Raw genomic sequence first — 23594 nt, 5'->3', positions numbered from 1 at the left:
CAACATAGAATATGTCGATACTGTCATCTTGATAACTTGATAATGTCATCTCTTTTCTCCTCCATCCCGGCTTCCATAGGTAACCAGTGTTAATAGTTTGAGCTCTATCTATCACACCTTGTGCTCATTCAAATATACAAAGTTTCATTTTGTCTTGTTTTACCAAAATGGGAAGATGATATTTAAATACCTCTGAAAGTTACTTTTTTTTTTTTACTATATTATAGATTTTGTTATAATGTTTCTAAAAGGTTTTAATTTAGATTTTATTTGGTTAGCTATAATTCACTTCCAAGTTTTGAAAAATAATAAATAGAGTTCTTGTGTATCTTTACCTAGTTTCCTCCAAGGATAACATTGTGTGAAACTGTAGTAGAATATCACGTCTAGGATAGTGACGGTGATGCAATCCACTGATTTTATCCCTGGTTTGTACTCGTGTGTATGTGAGTGTGCACGCGTGTGCATGTATTTCTGCACTACTTCATTACATGTGTAGGTTTCTGTAGCCACCACCACAGTCAAGATACAGAACATATCATCACCATAGAGACACTCCTGTTGCCTTTTCATTACTCCCCACATTCTTCTTGTCCCCTTCCTCACACACATATTTGTCCACCTTCCTCCAAGCTCTAATCCCCGACAACCATTAATCTGTTCTCTATTTCTACAACTTTGTTATTTCAAAATGTTGTGCAGATGGAGCATACAGTATATAATCTTCTGGGACTGGCTTTTTTCATTCAGCACAATTCTTTGGTGACTCATCCAGGTTATTTATTGTGTGTATCAATATTTCCTTCCTTTTCATTGTTTAGTAGCTTTCCATGGATTCACCAGTTTGTTTAGTATTCTCCTGTTAAAGGACACCTATCCTGGCTTTCATTTTGGGGCTATTTTGATAAAGCTTCTATGAACCTTTGTGTACAAGTTTTTGTGATAACACAAGTTTTATTTCTCTCAGGAAAAATAATTCAGGAATGAAATTTCTGGGTCATATGATGATTGCATGTTTATTTGTTAACAAATTGCCAAACCATCTTCCAGAGTGTGAAACTACTTTTAAATTATTTTAGAGATCTGTTTTGACTAAATGTTTGTATCTCCCCAAAATTCATATGTTGAAATTCTAACTTCCAGTGTGATGGTCTCAGGAGGTGGGGCTTTGGGGAAGTAGTTAGATCATGAACGTTGAGCCATCATGAATAGGATCAGGACCCTTATAAGAAGAGAGATTTTTTTCTTGGCCACGTGAGGATACAATGAGAAGGTGTCTGTCTAACCTCACCAGACACTAGATCTACCAGCACCTTGATCTCAAACTTTCCAGCTTCTAGAACTGTGAGAAATAAGTCTGTGTTGTTTAAACTACCCATCTATGGGGTATATTTGTTAAAGCAGCCCAAACTGAATAAGACAAAAGCCCTCCAGGTTCATAAGCACAGATGTAGCCTTTTTGTTTTTAATAGCTTTGTAACATTCCATTGTGTGGATAGGATGCAATTGATTCCACCATCCAAACTGTCTCATTTGTTTTTTTTTTATAACTATGCTGTGATAGGCATCTTCTTACAGACAGTTTTACATATTGATAAGAACTTGAACTTGGTTTCCATAGCTAGATTCTCAGAATTGATAATTTTAATAGATATTGTGTATCACTCTCCAAAAAGTTGTAGCAATTCACACTACCACTAGCGATGTATTAAATTAGCCTTTTCTGCACCTCCTAGCAATGCAAACTATCAGTCTTCTTAGTTTTATTCTAGTACTTTATTGCTTTGTAAGTTATATATTTAAATCCCTTTGAAACTTATTTATAGTGTAGAAAGAGAGTCTAACTTATTTTTCCCCTAAGTTGTTCTGGTTAGCTGTTACTGCATGCCAAACTACCCCCAAGTTTGGTTTGCCCTCAAACCAATAATTTACAACCACTACATCACATGATTCTGTGGATTAAGAATTAGGACAGGGCACAGCAGCAATGACTTGCTTTTGGTCCACAATGTTGGGGCACTCAGCTGGGATGGAGGAGGAAGGAGTCACGGGCTGGCCCATTAACTTCCCCTCTCTCCCTCCCCACGGTCTCCTCCGATGGCAAATCTGGACTTCCTCACAGCGTGGCCAATTCAGGAAAATCAAACTTCCCACAGGACAGCACAGGGCTCCCAGACAAAGGAAGCAGAATCTGCTGTTCCCTGAAAGGCTTGGACTGGAGTTGCCACAGTATCACTTCCAACATACTCTAAAGCAACTAAAATCCAGCCCAGATTCAAAGGGAGGAGGCAGAGACCCCACCTCTCGATGGCAGGCATATCTAGACTCTGGAGCCATCTTTAATCTGCCACACAGGTGGATACCCAATTATGCCCATGCCAGCTATTTCATTATTCTTTAGTCATTGAGTTGAAATATTTTTTTTTCTGGGCTCTGTATTCTATTTCACTGACTTGTCTTTTCCTTGGCTAACTCTGTTCTGGTTTGATTCTTGTGGTTTATATTTTGACATCTAGTGATGTGGTGCCCCATCACTGACTCCCCCGCTCTAGAATTTGCTGTAATCCTGGCTCATTTACACACTCAGGTGAAATTTGGGTTAGCTTCTCATATTCTGTAGATATCATGTTTGGATTTTTATTGGAATGGCTCAAAACGTGTAGGTTAATTGTGGGAGAATGTATATCTTCACAATATCAAGTCTTTCCTTTAGAAACACAGCACATCTATTTATTTGGGTTTCCTTTTTTAATTGAGGTCTTGTAATTTTATTCACACAGGTGTTACTGGAAATGTTACTGAACGTCTCATTGGTTATATTATGTTATAAAGACAAATCTCTTGGACTTCCTAGGTAATGGTATTATCTGCTAATGATGTCAGGGTTAGATCTTTTGCTCCAATATCATATCTCTTGCAAACATTTCTGGTGCTATTGCCTTGATGAACATTTCAATATATGTTAAGTATTTAATGGTAGTGATGGGGAGAGACATTCTTTTCCTCCCTTCTTCCTTTAGTGTAACATAGCAACCATTTACCTTTCAGTGCATTATTTGATAGAGTCTTCAGCATAAACCTATCCCTAAAGAATTTCCCTTCCATTCTTGTTCAGCTCAAAGTTATTATTATAAATGGGTTTTGATTTTTTAAATGCATTTCCTACATCTTTAAAAATGATCCTATGAATTTTCTTCTTTAATTTGCTAATTGAAAACATTTCCTTGACAGATTTTCAAATATTGAACAATTTTGAACCCTGCATGGTGAACAAGCAGACTCTCTCCCTGGCTCTATCTCCACGGGTTACACTTTGAAGGGCATCCCTGGGAAAGCCAACCTGAAGGTGGTACCCACTCAGGTGAGCTTTTCCTTCAGAGACCATACCAGGGGGTGTTTGCTGTCCAAAGCCAGGAAACAGTTGTTTTCCGCATTCAGCCCAGCTTGTGTATGATTCCCAGGGGGGCAGTATCTCCCATACCAATTACTATTACGTACCTTTCCTATTTTTTAAGTTTTACCTATTTTTACTATTTTTAATGACGCAAATATGCAAAATTTTATAATAATCATTTACCTGCTTTCTATTTTATTAAAATAGATGCTTATGAACGTAATTACTGAGTTAGTATGTTTTTGATCTGTACTGCGGAGTTTGCTTTCTAAATCATTATACTAATTTACAGCAATCCAGGAAAGTATGTTTTATTGCACCTAAGCCAGGATTGATTATTACTAAACTTCAAGTTTTGATGAATGTGTTGATGAAGAAAAGTTACACCTCATACTTTCAATTTATATTTGTTTGATTATTCAGATGCTGCATGTTTTTCTTACTTTCAGAAATAAGCATTTAATTTTATAACAGTTCTAGATTTATGGAATTATTGTGAAGCTGGTACGGAGTTCCTATGTACCCTACACCCTGTTTTTCCTATTGTTAACAACTTACATTAGTCTGCCACATTTTCTACAACTAATGAACCAGCAGTGATGCATTACCATTAACTCAAGTCTACACTGGATTCAGATTTCCTTAATTTTCACTTAATGTCTCTTTTCTGTTCCAAGTTTCCATCCTATCCAGGACATCATATTTCATTTTGTCTTCATGTCTCTTTAGGCCCCTCTTGGCTGTGACAGTTTCTTAGGTTTTCCTTATTTTTGATGACCTTGACAGTTTTAAGGAGTGCTGATCAGGAATTTTGTAGAATGTCCCACAGTTGGGATTTGTCCGATGTTTTTCTCATGATTGTGCTGGGGTCTGGGTTGTTGGGAGGAAGCCCACAAAGGTAAAGTGCCATTCTCATCCCACCATATCGAGGGAACATGCTATCCACATGACTTATCACTGTTGACAGTGACCTTGACCACTTGGCCCAGGTAGTGTTTGCCAGGTTTCTCCATTGTAAAGTTACTCTTTAAAAAGAAATCCTTTACCATCCTGTATTTTTTGTAGAAAGTCACTTCCCTGTCCTCTGCAAGATGTACAAGGGGATCTTTCTCAGATCTTCACCATGGCCACCTTGTGGGGCTCCTAGACTTAAGACCCATGAAAGTGAGGACCCCTCTAAGACTGCAGCCCCCTAGAGTTTCTCACTTTTTTCTACTCCACACTCAGTTCCCAGCAACTCCTCAAAATACGACCTAAGTGTTCCCACCAGTTTATGGTTCTAGTGGCTTCTGCTCAAGGTGAGCAGAGCCCTACTAGGACTCCAGACCTGCTGAACTCTCTAGGTTTCCGGGTGGAGGTTTGCACTGAGCCCTTGAATCTCCGACAGGTCCTGAAACATTGGTTGATTTTCAGTGTTCTAGCTTTTTCTTGTTGTAAGGATGGGACAGATGATTTGCAGGCCTTTTATGTATTGGAGCTGAAACTGGAAGTTCTTTTTTTTTTTTTAGTAATTCATGCATTTCCTTTTAGATTCCTCTTTTCATACTAAATTTTATGGAGAATATATATTAAGAATATTAATCCTTTGTTATATTTGCTGTGAAAACAATTCTTTTCTTCTTATTTATTCTTTATTTCTCACTGTGAGAGATAACGGAAAGACCAGAGATGAATTCAATGTGAAGCGGAAGGCGTTTGAGCATGGGGACTGAATGTGACAACTGGTCAATATTTGTGCCCATCAATTTGAGCTTCAAGAATGTGCTTACATCCTCCCCAGACCTCAGAGGCTTTCGACCTTCTCTGTTTTTACTGGCCTCCAGTCTCTGAGGGTGATGCCTCCTCTTCCTAGTGGGGAGAGCCCATTGCACTCTCTTCTTGGTACAATTTCCTTATCTCCCTTTCTGAAGCCTCCCCCGGCCGAGAATTATATTTCTTCACTTACTCCTTCCTGCAACCCTAAGCTTTCTCTTCAAATACCAATCTGATCTTGATTTTTCCCCTTCCAGGGCCAAATTAATAGAAGACGTAGAACAACAACCAAAGAAAAAAGAAAAGGCCGTCCACCTTTGGCTCTTATTTCTATATCATTGCCTGCTTCTTAACCTATAGCTGCTGTGACTCTTACCCTTACTGCAGCCAGGATATACCACCACTTACAAAGCTGGCTCATGTTCCTTAGGGTCTCTCCAGTGCCTGTCTCCTCTTTATCACTTCTTACCGTTTAAAACAACCACCTGAGTGTCCATGGGGTCTGGGCCTCCAGAAGCTCCTCCCCTGAGCATGGAGCTTTGTTTTGTTTGTAGGCAGTCACAACATGGAAATGAAAGGGAAAACCAGAGAGAAGAGGCTTGCACGCTTTTTGCATGCGAGGTCCAAGCTACACTGGTGAAACAGTTTCCTTCCTTCAAAGGCTAGTCATTCAAACCCGGCTTGGTTTTGATTTTCCATCTAAAAGGAAAGGGCAAAAACATTATTTCCTCTGAGAACTCCTTTCAACGTCCCAGAAGCCTGGGGGGAGATTAATGGGGAGATTGATATGTGACATTTATATACAGGGTTTGGAAAGGCATCGTTTGTTTTATAAATTCATTTCTGTTGTTCATGGTCTCAATAGACATGGATTGGTTACCCGCAATAGTTTAATCATAGTATAACCTCAGGCGAAGCTCCCATCTGCCCCTAATGAGGGGCCTCTCAACAGGACATAGCAGAGTTTGCATGTGTAGTTTTCTTGGAAGATGGAGCAAGGAGTAACCAGCTAACACCATCCATTTCCAGGAAACAGGGAGCATATTATGATTTCTAAGATGGAAAGTGTCTTTCAGCTGCTGTCTATTTGGAATTACTGGGTCATGTTAAGTCACAACAGGTCAGTGCTAACTTCTAGGGGACCCACAGAGTAGACACTGCTTAACTGAAGCAGAGGGAAAGATATAAATGCCTGCTGTGTGTTAAAGCAGGACATGGGGATGAGGAGGCCTTGTGGCATTGTGTACACTGTGCACTGAGCAAGGATGAAGGTGTTCCTGCTTTCAGCCCGAGTCTCTCCAGACAGATTGGAGACTGATAACATCAATGGAGGCAGTTTGGCAGCTGTAATCTGGGGACTTGACAATTTCAAATTCAGCTTTTGTGAATTGGAGAACGCACTACTTACCAAGTAACAGTAGGGCAGAGACACATGTTAACGAAGATGGCTCCATTAAACTTTTCAGACTTGGTACACTGTGTTAAAGCAACCATGAACTACTGCACAGCAGAGTTAAAAGGAACCCAAGCCTTTACTCCAGGTGGCTGCGTGTGAGGCTGGGAGGAAGAAGTGCCAGCAGGACCCTGGTGCTCACACTCACTCCCGTGGATCTGGACATATCAGCTGTGAAGAGTCCCGTGCTGATGAACTGTGCCCATGTTGAACCTCTAAGTATAGGATGGAAGGGAAATGGACAGTGGAAACGATCCTGTCCTGTTACATTTACCAGACCCACTACCCGCCTCTGCAGCCCCCGCACAGGTCCTGTCCCCTCCGCTGCTGGCTCCCTCGCTAGACTCTCCAGTTCTCACTTCTGCAGCTGCACTCCACTCCTTTTTGATTTGAGGAACTGGCACACACAGCTCCTTCTTTACAGTGCATTTCCCTGATATTTGACCTGGTTAATGCCTCCCTTAGTGTTTTACTGTATCTACCTCAAGGGCAAGGTCAGAAAGTCCTAACATGACACAAACATGCGTGTTGCTCAGTAAGTTTCCCTCCCACCCTGTCTCCTCCCTCTCCAGGTCTCAGTGGAATAAATGACATTTCCTCCGGGAGGTTTTCCGGCCTCCCACACCCCAACCACACTTCCCCATGATGTTACGTCATGGGTCTTATCACAGTTTTTAATAATCTGTAGGACTATTGTGGGCATTGTTAGTAGAGAAACATCACGTCTTTTGTTCACCTCTTTTCTCAGCACCCAGCACAGAGCCTGAAGCTTGCGTGTTCCATCAATGTCGGCTGAATTAATAATTGCTGCTGTCTGCACTCATTTTATTGCTTCAGGAATGAAGACTGTTGTATTAATTTCCTTGGGCTGCTATAACAAATATCCACAAACTGGGAGGCCTAAAAAATGGGTATTTGTTCTTGCACAGTGTGGAGGCCAGAAGTCTGAAATCAAGATGTCAACAGCACCCGGGCCCTCCGAAGTCTCTAGGGGAGGACCCTTCCTCACCTCTCAGCTGCTGGTGTTGCCGGCAATCCTTGACGTTCCTTGGCTTGTAGACACATCGCTTTCGTCTCTGCATCTGCTGTCACTTGGCATTCTCCCTGTGTGTCTGTTTCTGCCTCTTTTCGTTTTCTTGTGAGGACACCAGTCGTAATGGATTAAGGACTCACCACACTCCACTATGCCCTCAGCTTTACTAATTATACTACAACCACCATATTTACAAACGAAGTCACATTCTGAGGTTCCAAGAAGAATGCAAATTTGGAAGGGTCTGTGGGGGAGATTATTTCACCCACTGTAGTTGAGAGAAGTCTCCCTTTCTGCCTTCAGGGATTGCCTGGGTGATGTCCCTTGCATGGCATCTAGTGTGCTGCTCTGATGGCTCTGTCCAGTACTCCCTGCTTGGTGCCTCATCACTTATCACAGAAGGTTGTGACGAAGCAGGGACAGGGTAAGGATTCCCAAGAGGGGAAACCCAGACTTGCATTGGTAATTGAGAGATAAGGGTCTGGAGCCCAGCTTCCCTGGAAGTCAGCAAGCATTTATTTATTCCACACAGTCTGCAAACCACTGTACCATCCACAGAGATGGGAGGGTGTGGCCCTGAACCTCTGGAGGAACCCTGCATCCTTTTCTGAGAATGAGGGACCATCTTACTGTGTCCAGAGTTGATTCCTGCCAGTAGGTTCCCGGCCTGGCTGACTTCAAGAATGGAGCTGCAGACCTTCAAGGTGAGTGTGACAGCTCTTAAAGATGGCACAGACCCAAAGAGTAAGCAGTGGCAACTTTTATTGTGAAGAGTGAAAGAAGAAAGCTTCCACAACGTGGAAGGGCACCAAGATGGTTGCCCCCTGCTGGCTGGGGGATGGCCAGCTTTTATTGTCTTATTTGTTCCCTCCCATATTCCATTTCTGTCCTATCAGAGTGCCCTTTTTTCAAGCCTCCCTGTGATTGGCTACTTTTAGGATCCTGCTGATTGGTGCATTTTACAGACTGCTGATTCGTGCATTTTACAGAGCTGATTGGTGCGTTTTACAATCCAGCTACAAAGTGCTCCTTGGTGCGTTTTACAATCCTCTTTTAAGACAAAAAAGTTCTTCAAGTCCCCACTCAACCCAGAAGTCCAGCTGACTTCACCTCTCATTACTCTGGGACCTTGGCACTGTCCTCTGGGCCTTCCCTCATCATGTGGTCTGAACCGCCAGGAGTCTGCTGAACAGGACGCTGATCCTCCTCTGCTTTGCTGGCATTAGGGGCCTGAGTGTGTGACCTTAGGCATGGAAGTGTGACCTTGCGCAGTGCACATGGGCCAGAGCAGTGTGAGTGGGCTCCAGACAGGCTCCTCTCACACCTTGGGGTCAGACATGTCCTAGGGCAACTGGCAAGCCCTAGCCTCTAAACAGACTCACACCCCATCACACTGGGCCCCTGCCAGTGGGGGGTGGGCTTGGCTAGATTTCCAGAAAGCAGAAAGAATCAACACAAAAGCAATCATACTGACAGAGACTTCGAGGGCTGGAGGTGGTAAGGGCATGGGGAGGTCAGAGCTTCGTGTCTAGTTTTTTCCTAAGCACATAAGCCCTTTAGCAGCAGGGCTGCTGGGGAGATAATGCAACAGGCTTGTCAAGTAAAACTGCACGTATCTTTTTGAAAGACAGCTCTTTAAGGTATGACTCACTACGCAATTTATCCGCTTACTTACTATGCAATTCACCCGCTTAAAGTGTACAATTCAGTGGGTTTTGGTATATTCGGCATTGTGCAACCATCAACACTGTCAATTTCAGAATATTTTCATCACCTGAACCCTGCACCCCTTAGCTATAATCCCGCAAGCCCCAGCTGTAGGAAACCACTAATCTGCTTTCTGTTTCTATAGATTTGCTGACTCCAGACATTTCATACAAATAAAACCACACAATACATAGGCTTTTGTGTCTGCTTCTCTCACTTAGCCTGACAATTGTAAGGTTCATCCGTGTTGTAGAATATGTCAGTACTCTGTTCCTTTTTTTAATGGCTGAATAATATTTCACTGGATGGATGGACCACAAATCATTTATCCGTTCACCAGTTGATCTACATTTAAGTTTTTCCCACTTTTTTACTATTATAAATATTGTTGCTATTAACACTTATGTACGAGTTTTTGTGCAGACATTTTTTGTCACTTCTCTTGGGTATACACCTGGTACTGAAACTCCTGGTCATATGGTAACTGCATGTATAACTTTTTGAGGACCTTCCCGACTGTCTGCAAAAGCAGCTGCAGTCAGGGAATGTAGGGCCACATCTCCCCTCAACCCTGAATTCCCATGGCACCTGAGAGACGAAGAGGGTTTCCAAGGTTTACCAGAGGGCCAGCAATATAACGAGGGAGGGGACGTAGGGCAAAATGAAAATGCAGACCTCTTGTTCAAAAGCAGAAAAGGCCCATTAAAGGAACAAAAAATGTGAAGAGTTTTCTCTTTCACGGCCTCTCTCTCTTTTTCCCTTTATGACGTTTTCTATTTGTTACTGAATCTCCTGCTCCCTTAGGCATAGGGACAATCAGAGTGAGTGCAGATCCTCCCAGCTTGCTCCCACTCCCACCAGCCACAGAACTGATGCACCATGCCCCAGCCAGGCCTGGGTACATTGAGCCCTGTGTCTTCTCTCCCCATAAGCCTGCCCCCCAATTCACAGTGGGTAGGAGACCCCAGGATGTTGCAGTCTTCACAACAGGGTGTGCTAGTTCCTGAATTGGGGTGTCAGTGAGGGGTTTGCACCTCCTGAACACTCTATAGTGCTGCCCAGCTGAAATGTGCCACTGGGTGTGCCACTGCCGGACCCCACCCTAAGGTGCTCTGGGCCACCCACACCAGACCTTAGCCCTCCCCCATGCCTCAGCCTCCCCTAGGAGCAGAGGTTGGTAGTTGTTGCTGGTCAGAAGTGGGAAAGGGGTGTCTGAGAAGGATCCGAAATGCTGGGGCAGGTGACCAGATGGCCAAGAACCTCTCCTGGGAGGCAGGGAAAGGCAATGGGCAGTGAGGCTGTGTGTGAACCGAGGCTCTGTGCCTCTGTGTATGCTCTGTTGTCCATCTGACTTCACTTAGGAAACACAGACGCAAAGATCGGGAAGAATTTCCTGAGGGCACTCAGCAGTTGCAGTGCATTAAGCCCCAAATTCAGGGCCCTTCTGAGAGCAGGATCTGTGGCCTGTGCTGGTTACCCACACATAAGGCCAGTCCTGGTGTCCCACAAGATTTACTGGGAGATGGGCTAAGTCCTAGCTCAGAGGTAGGGGACACACAACACCCCTCCCATGTGGAGGACGGTTGCCACCAGAGGCTCTTGCATTCTTTCATGCCAGTGAGCTGCTGGACAAGGGGTCTCTTAGTGGCCCCAAGACAAACTCCACAGGCCACCCACATCGAGGAAGCATCCAAGGAGCAAGAAGAAGGTGAGATCAGGGACTCATCCCACTAGGGGTAGGAAGCCAGACAGGAAGAGATCCCAGTGCCCTGCCCTGGCTTGGGAGTCAGAGAGGAAGGAGAACAGACAGAAAGAGAAAGAATCCCTGGATTTAAACCAAAGATGTTAATATGGTTTCAGTATTTGTCCCCTCCAAATTTCATGGAATTGTAATCCCCAGTGTTGGAGATGGGGGTCATGGGAGGGGTTTGGATCATGGGGCGTATCCTTCATGAGTGGCTTGGGCCATCTCCGCAGTGATAAGTGAGCTCTCGCTCTGAGTTCACAGGAGATCTGGTTGTTTAAAAGCATGTGGCATCCACCTGGCCCCTTCTTTCTCTTGCTTCTGCTCTCACCGTGTGATGTGCCTGCCCCATCACTGCCTTCCACCATGACTGGAAGCTTTCCAAGGCCTCCCCAGAAGCAGATGCCGCCATAATTCCTGCACAGTCTGCAGAACTGTGAACCAATTAAACCTCTCTTCCTGTACATTACTCAGTCTCAGGTGTTTCACTTCATTTCATTTCTTTTCTTTTTTTTTCTGAGGAGTCTTGCTCTGTTGCCCAAGATGGAGTGCAGTGGCTTGATCTCAGTTCACTGCATCCTCCACCTCCCGGGTTCAAGTGACTCTTGTGCCTCAGCCTCCCAAGTGGTGGGATTACAGATATGTGCCACCACACCCGACTAGTATTGGTGTTTTTTGTAGACACGGGGTTTCACCATACTGGTCAGGCTGGTCTCAAACTCCTGGCCTCAAGTGATCCTCCTGCCTCAGCCTTCAGATGTTTTTTATGGCAGTACAAGGATTTTTTTATGGCAGTACTGCAGCTATATTAACATGGAAGAGTGGAGTCTTAAACTGCAAGTGACTAAGTTACTTTGACTTGGTACTATTACATTTATGGATCTCAAATCCATCTGAAGATCTCTGCTCTAACAGCCATTACAGAGAGTAAAACATCTTCCTTTGCTTTTACAACCAAGGTCTGTGGACTGTCACATCTGCGACATGACACCTCCACACGGGTGCTTGTCAGGGCTTACGCCAGACCAGGCAGGGCCAGAGCTTCTTCATATCAGCTAACTTTCATAACAACCACACGCAGCAAGTATGACTTCCTCGCCACTTTTTGGAAGAGGAAACCAAGGCTCAGGGAGGTGAAAACCCCTGGGTGATCATGAGGCGGACAGTTAAAATGTAGCGGGGCCAGAACCAAAGCCCCCACCCTACTTGTGAGAGGTGAAACCAGCTGGGCTTCCGGGTCAGGTGGGAACTTGGGAAACTTTTCTGTCTAGCTAAAGGATTGTAGATGCACCAATCAGCGCTCTGTGTCTAGTTAAAGGTTTGTAAATGCACCGATCAGCACTCTGTAAAAATGGACCAATCAGCACTCTGTAAAATGGACCAATCAGCAGGACGTGGATGGGGGCCAAATAAGGGAATAAAAGCAGGCCACCTGAGTCAACAGTGGCCACGCCCTCCGGTCCCCTTCCACACTGTGGAAGGTTTGTTCTTTTGTTTTTCACAATAAGTTTTACTGCTGCTCATTCTTTGGGGTTGCACTACCTTTATGAGTTGTAATACTCACCATGAGGGTCTGCAGCTTCATTCCTGAAGTCAGCGAGACCACGAACCCACCGAGAGGAACCAGGAACAAACAACTCCGGATGCACCATCTTTAAGAGCTGTAATACTCGCTGTGAAGGTCTGAGGCTTCACTCCGGAAGTCGGGGAGACCACGAATCCACCGGAAGGAAGAAACTCCCCAGATATCTGAACATCGGAAAGAACAAACCCCAGACGCACCATGTTTAAGAGCTGTAACACTCACCGTGAGGGTCTGCAGCTTCATTCTTGAAGTCAGCAAGACCCAGAACCCACCTGAAGGAATAAATTCTGTACACACTTGGGCTTCTAATCTTTTCTTTACTCCTAATCTTTGTGTGTGTGTATGTGTGTGTGTCTGTGTGTGTATGTGTATGCATGTTGCATGCATGTCTTTATGTAGTAAATACTTTGATAATGCTCCAAAAGAAGAGAGGGGGGCAAGGGTGAAAGCTCAGGCTGTATGGTGAGGGGCATCAGGGGATAGGGGACCCTAAAAAAGGTCATCCCAAATTCTGGCCAGCTGGACGAAAGGATGAAGACAAGGATGGCCTGACATCCAAAAAGGGAATTATTCCTCTTCTGCCTAGGATACCTGTCATGAAAAGCCACCTGGTCTGGGCCCAGGGGCATATGAAGACCTGGGCCCGTAAAGACGTCTCTGTGACCGTAGGCAGGCTTTTCAGTGGGTAGCAAGCCAGACTCCGAAGACCAAATTTGGGAAGCAGAAAGCAGATCTTAGAGGGACAAAGCCAGCCCATCCAGGAAGGACTCCCTTCTTGCCAGGTTCTATTCGGTTAGCTCCTGCCCCCTCCACCCTGTGAGACATTGGGCCTTGCATCCCAAAAGCTAGGATTCGAGGCTGGCTACAGGATATGCTTTCTTACACACCACACACTAGGTGACCAGAGACAGTCCCTGAAGGTCCTGATGGGATGGCTTGGAGACAAGCAGCCTGAATAACCTGAATTCTAAAACAACACACTCCCAGTTTTTTGTTTCGTTTTGTTTCGTTTTGTTTTTGAAACCGAGTTTCAGTCTGTCACCCAGGCTGGAGTGCAGTTGTGTTAGCTCACTGCAACCTCTGCCTCCTGGGTTCCAGCGATTCTCCTGCCTCAGAGTAGCTGGGATTACAGGTGTGTGCCACAGCGCCTGGCTGTTTTTGTATTTTTAGTGGAGATGGGGTTTCACCATGTTGGCCAGGTTGGTCTTGAATTCTTGACCTCAGGTCATCCACCCACTCGGCCTCTCAAAGTGCTGGGATTACAGACGTGAACCACCATGCCTGACCCACCCCCAGTTTCTTAAGATGATTGAGGGGTTTAGGTTTTTCATGACTTCTCCAGGTCTGAGTGTAGTCTTCCCCTTTAATGCTTGAAAAAGGGAGTGCAATATGTGTCTTTCATGTTAATTACCTCTCCTAATAGAACTCTGTGGTAAGAGCACTTTTCTTGTATTTTAATATTCCCTTGCACATCAGAAACGAGAAGGTCTACACTCCATACACTTAATTACTGACGAGCGTCCTGTGTTTGCATAACATAGGCGCTCACGTGCACAAACTCCCCTGTCCTTCACGCAGGCTGTCATCGTTTGCCCTCTTTGGTCTTTCAACCCAGTCTTTCTTGATTCATTTCTCCTAATAAAGCGGCTGAGTTAAAACCTGTGGACATTGCAGCCTTCATTGATATATATTTTTTAAATATTATATTTTATAACCATTCAGTGCTCATGGAAATTCAAATTACTAGGAAAATTACTATAGGCACACACTAATAACTATCTCATAACAGCTTTATTAACACTGAAATACATCTTATTAAGGTCATTGGATCAGACACCAAATGAATAAAACTATGTGGAGATATTCATTCAGCCAGAGTAAGTTGGGACGGTGGTTGTGGGTGGGGGAAGAAGGGAGTTTCTAAAGCCCAGGTGGGGCTCGGAGAAGGTCCCTCATGTAATAATGTGTGTGAAGAACTTTGGTTTCATAAGCTGTTGTGAGTAATTCCAAATTACCTCTGATGTGCAAACACATACACACATACATGCAACCACACACACAGAGGAGTTCCCTTTCAATCATCCACTAAAAATATTTATGCTCTGGGCCTTCCCATGGGTCTGCCTTCATTTTTTCTGCTTTCCTCTTCCTGTTTTAAGCAAGGTGGAGATAACAGTGGGAATCTCCAAGCAACGCCATGATGTGCTATCCATCAACTTCAGACATGTTTTGTTTTTCTCCCAACATTTTTATAAACATCTCAAACACACACAAAGTTAAAAGAATAGTACAATAAATACTTGAAGGCTTTCAACCCAGATTCAACAATTATTTACCTTCGGCCACAGTGACGTGTGCGTCTGTCTGCCTGTCTGTATACTTCTTTATTTTTATTGAACCATTGGAAAGTTTTGCACATCACGCCTTCACCCTTAGATACCTCAGCTCTCAGTTTCTAAAAATAAGGATATCTTCCCATTATAACCACAACATCATTATCGCACCTAAGAAAAATAACATCACAATGTGACCTCAGATCTAGCTTATTCACAAATTTCCCTGCGTTAGCCCCAGACCTCCTGGGCACAGGCCACCATTGCAAGTAAAGCAGCCAGGCCACTGTCCTTGTATGTGAACACACCCTTCCTTCCTGTGAGGTTCCTTCAGGTCGGCTCCTACCCCCTTTACCCTGTGAGAGGGGGCCTTGCTTTCTGACGGAGGGGGTCCAGAAGGAAGGGAAAATAAGATACATGGAGGATGCCCCGCGTCTCCTGCCCTCCAGCCAGATGTTTAGACTGGGCTATGGTGCGGTTTGAGGTGGGTTACAGGACTGGTCTCTCTTCTTACACACCACACACTGGGTGGCTGGAGGCAGCCCCTGCAGCTCCTGATAGGACAGGTTGCAGACAAGTAGCCTCTGGGGCCGCACATCTTGGTCTGCCTGGCTGGCTGGGGTCTTAGACCACCCCATATGCCATTTCCATCTGAGCATATGAGCACCTCATGGCTTGGGCCTTGGGTCTTCCTGGAGCCACCACAGGTGGAGAGGAGAGGCTACCTCTGCATTCACCAGCACCTTTCAGAGGGACTGGAGGGAGGAGTGGGGAGGTGGGCTACCAAGTGCTTCATGCTCCACTCTTGTGACAAAGCACCTCAAACTGACTAGCATAAATCAACAACCATTTCAATATGCTCTCGAATTGTGTGGGTCAGGAATTGGACAGGGAGCAACAGGGCTGTTTTGTCTCTGCTCCATGATATCTGACTTCAGCTGAGAGACACAAAAAGCTGGACATGACTTGAAGGGCTGACGGCCAGACTTGGCTGGAGGCTCTTCACTCCTAGGTCCAGTACCTGGTCTGGAATGACCACAAGCCTGGACATAGAGTGGGATTGTCAACCGGGTAACTTGGGTAACTTTCCATGGGTCTGGACTACGGTGTTCTAGAGGGAGCCTCCTGAGACAACACCCAGGAAGCCAACATCCCAAGAGAACAAGTGGGAGCCACTTGGCCTCAGTGAGCTACCTTGGGAGTCACTCACCATCACTGCTGCCACATACTGTGGGTTACAAATGAGCCACAGAGACCAGCTCAGATTTGAGAGGAGGAGCCATAGACCCTGTCTCCCATGGGGCAGTGGGAGGTCACATTGCAGAAGAGCATGTGGATGGGCAACACTGTCATCATCTTTGGAGAATACCATCTGCATTGTGCCGTGGACATTTCCAAGCCTGTCTAGACAGTGGCTGTTGACAACAGTGACTGGAAGGAGGCAGCTTTGGGTCTGCACACACCACGAGATCAGGAATCCCAGGGGATAGAGGCAGCCTGGCCAGAGGAGAAGAGCCCCAGCTCTAACCTTGCTGGCCCACAGTCTTGTCCCTATGCTTACAGGCACTAGCTGGTTTAATTAGGCAGCAGGCCCTTAATTGTATGAGACTGAAGCTACTAGCTCTGGGCTAAGCAGGCAGGAAGCCCCGGCTAGACCCTGAAACCAATCCACCTTCCCTCACCCCACCGCCTCCTCACTGAGGACCAGAGCTGGCCTTCAACTGTCCAAGGGCTGCTCTGCTCTGGACTCTCTCACTGGTAAGATGTGTGACCATGGGCACGCCACTTCACCCAAATGAGCCACAGTCTCTCACTAGGAAGAAGGAGGCCATGAGTCCTGACTGTTGGAACTCCCGGGGTGGTGGTCTAGTAGCACCAGGCATGCTTGGGGCATACGCATAAGGAGAGCCAATGCTGTACGTTATCAAGTGTCACATGTTGATGTGTTTATCCATAATTCACAAAACTTTGTCCTGCATTTTAAGTGCTCTAAGCACTCAGCTACTCGAGAGGCTGAGGCTGATCACTTGAGCCCAAGAGTTGGAGTCTGCAGTGAGCTATGATCATGCTACTGCCTTCCAGCCTGGGCCACAGAGAGAGACCCTATCTCCAAAAAATAATAATAATAATAAAAATTAAAAAACCAGGCTGGGGGCGTTGGCTCACATTTGTAATCCCAGCACTTTGGGAGGCCAAGTGGGTGGATTGCCTGAGGTCAGGAGTTTGAGACCAGCCTGACCGACACAGTGAAACCTCGTCTCTACTAAAAATACAAAAATTAGCTTGGCGTGGTGGCAGGCACCTGTAATCCCAGCTACTCGGAGGCTGAGGCAGGAGAATCACTTGAACCCAGAAGGTGGAGGTTGCAGTGAGCTAAGACTGGGCCATTGCACTCCAGCCTGGGCAATAAGAGTAAAACTCCATCTCAAACAAAGAAATGAACAAACAAAAAACAACACCTTAGTTTACTTTTGATTAAAACTTTTTGTAAAACTAAATACTCTCAGCTAGGTGACTGGTCTGCTGAAGGTTGGAGATGGTGGGCTTTCTCTTCTATTCCGGGGACCGGGCAGCTCTGCAGCTCAGTGATTTCCTCAAGGCAGCCATGGTTCTTCATCTGTTTAGGCTCACAGGCCTTTGAGAATCTGATAAAAGCAATCAACACTCTCTCCAATTTAAAAAAAAACCTGTTGTTATAATTTTGCATATCATTTCCAGAGGTTCACACTCACCTATCTAAATCCTTCTCAGATTGTGAAAGGAAGGGGGAGGAGCTCCTCATTCCCACCCTGCACCTGCTAATGTAGGAGTGAAGAGCACCACAAGCAGGAAGTACTTTTCACTTGAGAAGCGCATTTCAGTGCTAAGATAAAGACCAATGGGTGAAGGGGGAGTGTTGCTGGTGGGAAGGGGGTGCTTTACAGGGCCAAGAGCCTGCACAGGAAACCTTGGGCCTGTGACTCTGCTGCACTATGGGGATGGCCTCACCTGGTGGCCTCAGACACTGAATTTCCTCAAGATATCAGCACATACGGGACAAGAATTGCATATAGTGGTCAGGATAACCCTAAGGATTTTTCTTTTCTAAATAGGTTTGTTTTAAAGTGATAAGAGATCTGAGTCCCTCCCTATGGATCAACATGTGGCAGGCCACTTTGATCTAAGTCCTTGGCCTGTGTGGCTGGAACCAACCTGTCATAGACAGGATTCCCTGGCAAGCAGGCTCTGGGTCTAAGCTATGCAAGCAAGAAACTTCCTGGGAAGAAATGCAGGCAAGATGTGAGCAGAGAGAGGAGGTGGGCATGGGGCACTTCTGACAGGTGCCTCGGCCAATCACAAGGAGAGCAGGCATGGCCCGGTGGAGTAGTCTCAAATGGAGGCAGGGAGTCAGGGGACCGAGCCTTTTGCCCCTGCACTGAACCCCTGTTGAACATGGGCTGGTAGGGGATGTGGCTGTACATAGCTGGGAGGGTAGGGACTTGGCCCTGTGGGCATCGGGGGCTATAAAAACCCTCAAATGTGGCACTCTGATCTTGGAAAGGCAACCATCTAATTCAGCCTGTTTTCAGTCCTTTTTATGACCAGATAGATGCAACTGTCTTGTGACACTGTTCTAGCACTTTCTAGAACTCCTGTTGTGATGCCACTTGCCCCAGGTAAGGGCACGTCCAAAAAAGAGAAAAGGCAGTGTGAGTGTCATGCCAGTTAGGGATGTCTCCTTACTCTGGACTCACTGTGGAAATACAGCTCAGGCCATCTGGAGTTGGGCACAGCAGGCGGAAGCAGGGTCGGACTCTCTTTGGACGACCGTTGTGCACTGACTGTGGGAAGCTCAGCCGGGGAGCTGGGGCTCACACAGGGTTCTGGCCAGTGTTGGGCCAGTGGAAGGCTGGAGGGAGAACCAAGAGAGGATCATGCCAGGCCAGGCTGTTTTTGGCAGCTAAGTCCAAGAACTTGGTTTTCCAGGGTACCTAGAACTCGCTGAGTACAAGGGATTGACTCAAAATGAACAAGCTCTTGAGGTACTGATAATGATAACAGTAATAATCATGACAATGAGAATAGTGACAATAGCTACCATTTGCAGAGCTCCCTTTTGCCAGGGCCTGGGCTAAGCACTCTGCATGAATTATCCCCATTAGTCCTCCTGACAGTCCTAGGAAGCCAATACTATTTTTATCCTCGTTGTACAGACAAACGTACCAAGACAGGCTGGTTAAGTTGCCCATGTTACAAAATTAGTAGGTAATGAGCCATTATTTAAACCAGACAGTTTTTATTAGACCCTAAGGCCCTCCCCCAGCCTTCTTCAATTTCTCACTAATTGGTGCCATTGGTTGCCTAGCGGTTCAGGACAAATTCCCTGGCAGTCATCCTCCATTTCTCTTCTCAAACACTCTGCAGTGAACTTATCAGCAAGTCCTATCATCTTTACCTTGAAAATGTAACCTTGCCACTGTGGCAGTCATAGTGAGCTGGGAGATGCCTCAGTGGCAGACACTTCCAACTCTGAGTGGCTAAAATGACAAAGCTCATTCCTGCCTCTTGCTCTGTGTGTACTGCAGGTCCATGGAGTTGCCAGGGAGGCTCTGCTCCATGTGTTCCTTATTCAAGGACCCACAGTGACAGAGTTTCTAGAATTTATTTTATTTTTTAATTTTTAACTTAATTTAATTTATTTTTAAGTGCCAGGGTGCATATGCAGGATGAGTGCCCAGAAGTTATAAACCACCACGGTAGGGGAAAGGCAGGCAAATCATGCACTGGTTCTTAGGGTCTTCTACTCCTTGCATTTTATTGGCTGAGCTGATAACATGGCCAAATGGAAACTCACAGAGGTGGGAGGAAGGGTTCCATCATGGATCAAGGGGGAGATCTAAAGATGCGGGTGAGCACTTGAATTTCTGCCACAGACACGTTAGATCCAGTCTCTAGCCTCTTTTGCCCAGAGAACTTTTAAAAGCCTCGAACTGGCCTCCCTGCTTTTGCTCTTGCCTTACAATCTTTTCTCCATGTAACAGCTAAAATGATCTTCTAAAACACAAATCACATCACTTTACTCTTAGGCTTAAAACCCCCAAATGGCTTCCATTCCTTTAACAACAAAAGTAAAATTCTCATTCTGGCCTACAAGGCTCCAGAGCAAAGGTCGGCAAACCATGGCCCTCTAGTCAAATCCAGCCCTCTGCCTATCTTTGTCAATAAAGTTTTATTGGAACACAATCCCACCTATTTATTTACATATTGCCTGTAGCTGTTTTCATGCTACAACAGCAGAGATGAGTAGATATAATAGAGACTGTATGGCCACCAAACTGAAATATTCCCTACCTAGCTCTTTACAGAGACAGTTTGTAAACTCCTGCCTTACACTACCTTGACTCTGCCTTCCCCTCAACTTCATTTCTTCCCTCAGCCCTATCTTCCATCTTTCCTCTTCCTTCTCTTTCCAGCACCATGCATTTGCTCATGTCCTTCAGCTTTCTTCTCTGATAGGACCTCCTCAAAGTGTCCTCATTGACCCCTACAATATCAACCCCCAATCTTGTCAGGCTTTAATCCCTTCTTTGTAGCACTCCCTTCCACTAGAAATTATATTCCAGACTTCATTCCTTTATGGGTCTCTGGTCTTCTCCCATGTTTGGGGTTGTGAAGTCTTGGAATTGGGGTTGAGAGACCTAGCGTGGCCTTGGTAATCTTCTCTTACTGTCTGTGCCTTCTGTTTCTCTCATTCCAAGCTAACCAGTTTCCTCTGGGGGAGGAAATTTTAATTTTTTTTTTTTTTTTTTTTGGCTTCAGCTCTAAAGAGAATATATTTCCATGAGATTTTCAAAATTGCTTTTGACTGAGGATTTTAATTTTGCATCTGAGGGTCAAGGACAATAGTCGTGTTATTATGCTTTCTGGGTTTTTTTTTTTAACACTTCAAGCAAATTCCGGTCATCCCTGGGAGGCATACTTTGAACATCTCTGCAGTCCCCGAGGAGAACAATCTTCTGTAACTTTGAAGCCAAATAGGATTTCTGAAAAGGAAGTTACAGTCAATTGAGAAATCTCAGTGGAGCGTGAAGAGCCGAGGGATCCCGTGGTGGGGCTGCAGCTGGGACTGTCCGGGGTAGAAGTGCCCTTCCTGGCAGAGGGAGACCCCACAGGCAGCATGGCGGGCTTGCCCGAGAGTGGCTGGGCCTTGGACATGACTGCATCCTAGAAACTACAGCCCAGAAAACACAAGCGTGCCTTCCTCATCACTGCTGTGGGCTCGACCATTCTCTAATGAGTTTAGGTGATTGAAGCAGAGCAGAGCAGACAAGCAAAGCAAAACAAAATGAGACTCCACTCACCTTTTCCTTAACAGAAGTGCTCTGGAATATGGCAGAAACAAAGAGTCAAGAGCAATGAAAGTTTGGGGGCTGGTGTCCGTGGAGGAGGGTGGTCCCCAGAGCTCCGACCCAGTCTTCCCAGAAGTAACTCCTTGGCTCCTTCCTACCCTGCCCAGCTGCAAGGAAGGAAATGCAGGGGTGTCAAGAGACCGACTGCTTCCTGGGCTTGGCCTGCCTGCCCGCTTATGTGACCTCCTGCCACCTACCCTAGGCTGCCTGCTCAGGTGCTGGTCTGTGTTCTGCTGTGCCCTACCCCTCGTGTCCTCCTGCTACCCCCAATTGATTACATCCCAGCTTAGCTTAGCATTTCAGGCCATTTGCAGCTTGTGCCCAAGAGCATCTTCCCTTTCCCTCCTACATGAGTCTACCCTGGGTTTAACCAGTTGGGCATCCAGCTGTTTCTCAGAGTCCAGCACTTTCCTACTCCCTGCATTGGGTCTTACACTTCCCAGATTCCTGGTGTCTCCTACTTCAGCCTACAGAAGCTGTCCATCCTCCCAGGCCTGATCTCATGTCACCTCCCCAGTGATGGTCTTCTGGTTTTCCTGAGCCCCATGCAGGCATTGGTGCCTCTACCATGACTTGCACCTGGAGCGGCAGCCACTCATGTCTTCTTCCTAGAGCCTCTGTGGAACCAGGGACATGGCTTGCTCATCTTTATTCAACTCTGTCTGCTGCTGCCCCAGCACGGAACCTGATGCAGAAGATGGATTAGTAAGTGCTTATCAAATGAATAAATGTTCTAAGAACAGGAGCTGGTAATCTAATTCACACTGAAATGTAAATGACTAATAAGGTTTCATGTGTGGTCTTCCCACCAGGCTTGGCATCCCTGAGGTGGGGGTGAAGGTGGCATAAAATAGGATGAGGTGGAGGGTTGAGAATCTAAACCAGGAAGGCACTCGGTTCGGCTGTGGCTCCTGGGCAGGCCTGACTGATTGGGGTCATTCAATGGGGTCACTGAATTAGTTATTGACTGGGTTGATTGATTGGGGTCATTGATTGAGGTTATCACCCCAGAGCATTGCACTGGGGGACTGAGAGGCTCTGCCAGGCCTGCTCCAAGCAGAGCACTCAAGCACATTCACATCCCTGGCAAAGGCATGAGCCTTTGGGAGGAAGGGGCAGACCCAGCTTCAGGAATCAGAAGAGCAAGGACTTCTAAGAAGGTGACAGCCTCCCTTGGTGGCCCTCTGATGCCCTTGAGTGTACCTGCCAGGTGGGCTGGGTGACTCTGGCTCCATATGGGAGGCCCCTAGCCATGCCATGGCGCCTGCAACCCTCGGCCTCTACGCAATCCTAAAGCTCCTCACTCCTTGCCCTGTCGAGGTGGGCAGGAATCAGTCACGGCTCATTTCTGTGTCCTGCTGCCTGGGCCCTGGAACACACCAGCTGTGTCCCAACCACAGAGGTGCCTAGACCCAGACACACTTGGGGGTCCTCCCTCACTCCAGCTCCCTCTCTCGAGGGGGCTGAATAGAGAAGCCTCCAGGGCCACAACTTGTTTCTTGGAAAGCTTACTTGGACATGGTTCTGACACTGGGTTGGGCGGTTGGCAGGGTGCCTGGCTCCTGTTTCCAGCTCAGGCTGTGGCTTTGCCAAGCACCTTGCCCACTAGAGTTTGTGAAGAAAGGCCCAGCAGGTCCCTGGATGCTCTCAAAGGCTGCCGCTCCTCTCGAGTGGCTGAATACAACAGTTCCCTCCTTGAAGTTTTATTGAACTTCAGGAGCCAGCTGTGCAGAGGAAAGAAAAGAACTGTCACTGAAATCACAGAGGGGGCAGGACAGCAGGGAGGTGAAGGAATCCGATGAATGAGAGGGCCACGGCAGCCAGGTATGGAGTGGCTGGTGAGACCAGCCTGGCAACAAAGTGAGAACCTGTCTCTACAAAATTTTAAAAAAAATTAGTTGGGCATTACGGAGCATGCCATAGTGGTGGCCATAGTAGTGCCTGTGGTTCCATCAATCTCGGGGGGCTGAGGTGGGAAGGTCGCTTGAGCCCAGGAGGTTGAGACTGAAGTGAGCTGTGATTATGCCACTGTGCTCCAGCCTGGGCAACACAGCAAGGCTCTGTCTCAAAAGTAAAAATACAAATAAATGTTTTAAATAAAATACATTTTCAAGTTCTCCATATAACATGCATTTTCTATTCACTCAGTAGTTTTTAAATCTATTGGGTTAATAAACGGTAGAGTATAGCTGTGTGGATGTCTT

This window comes from Rhinopithecus bieti, unplaced genomic scaffold, assembly GCF_001698545.2.
Source record: "Rhinopithecus bieti isolate Rb0 unplaced genomic scaffold, ASM169854v2 scaffold_15143, whole genome shotgun sequence".
NCBI classification, from domain to species: Eukaryota; Metazoa; Chordata; class Mammalia; order Primates; family Cercopithecidae; genus Rhinopithecus; species Rhinopithecus bieti.
Note: the sequence above shows the minus strand (reverse complement) of the source record.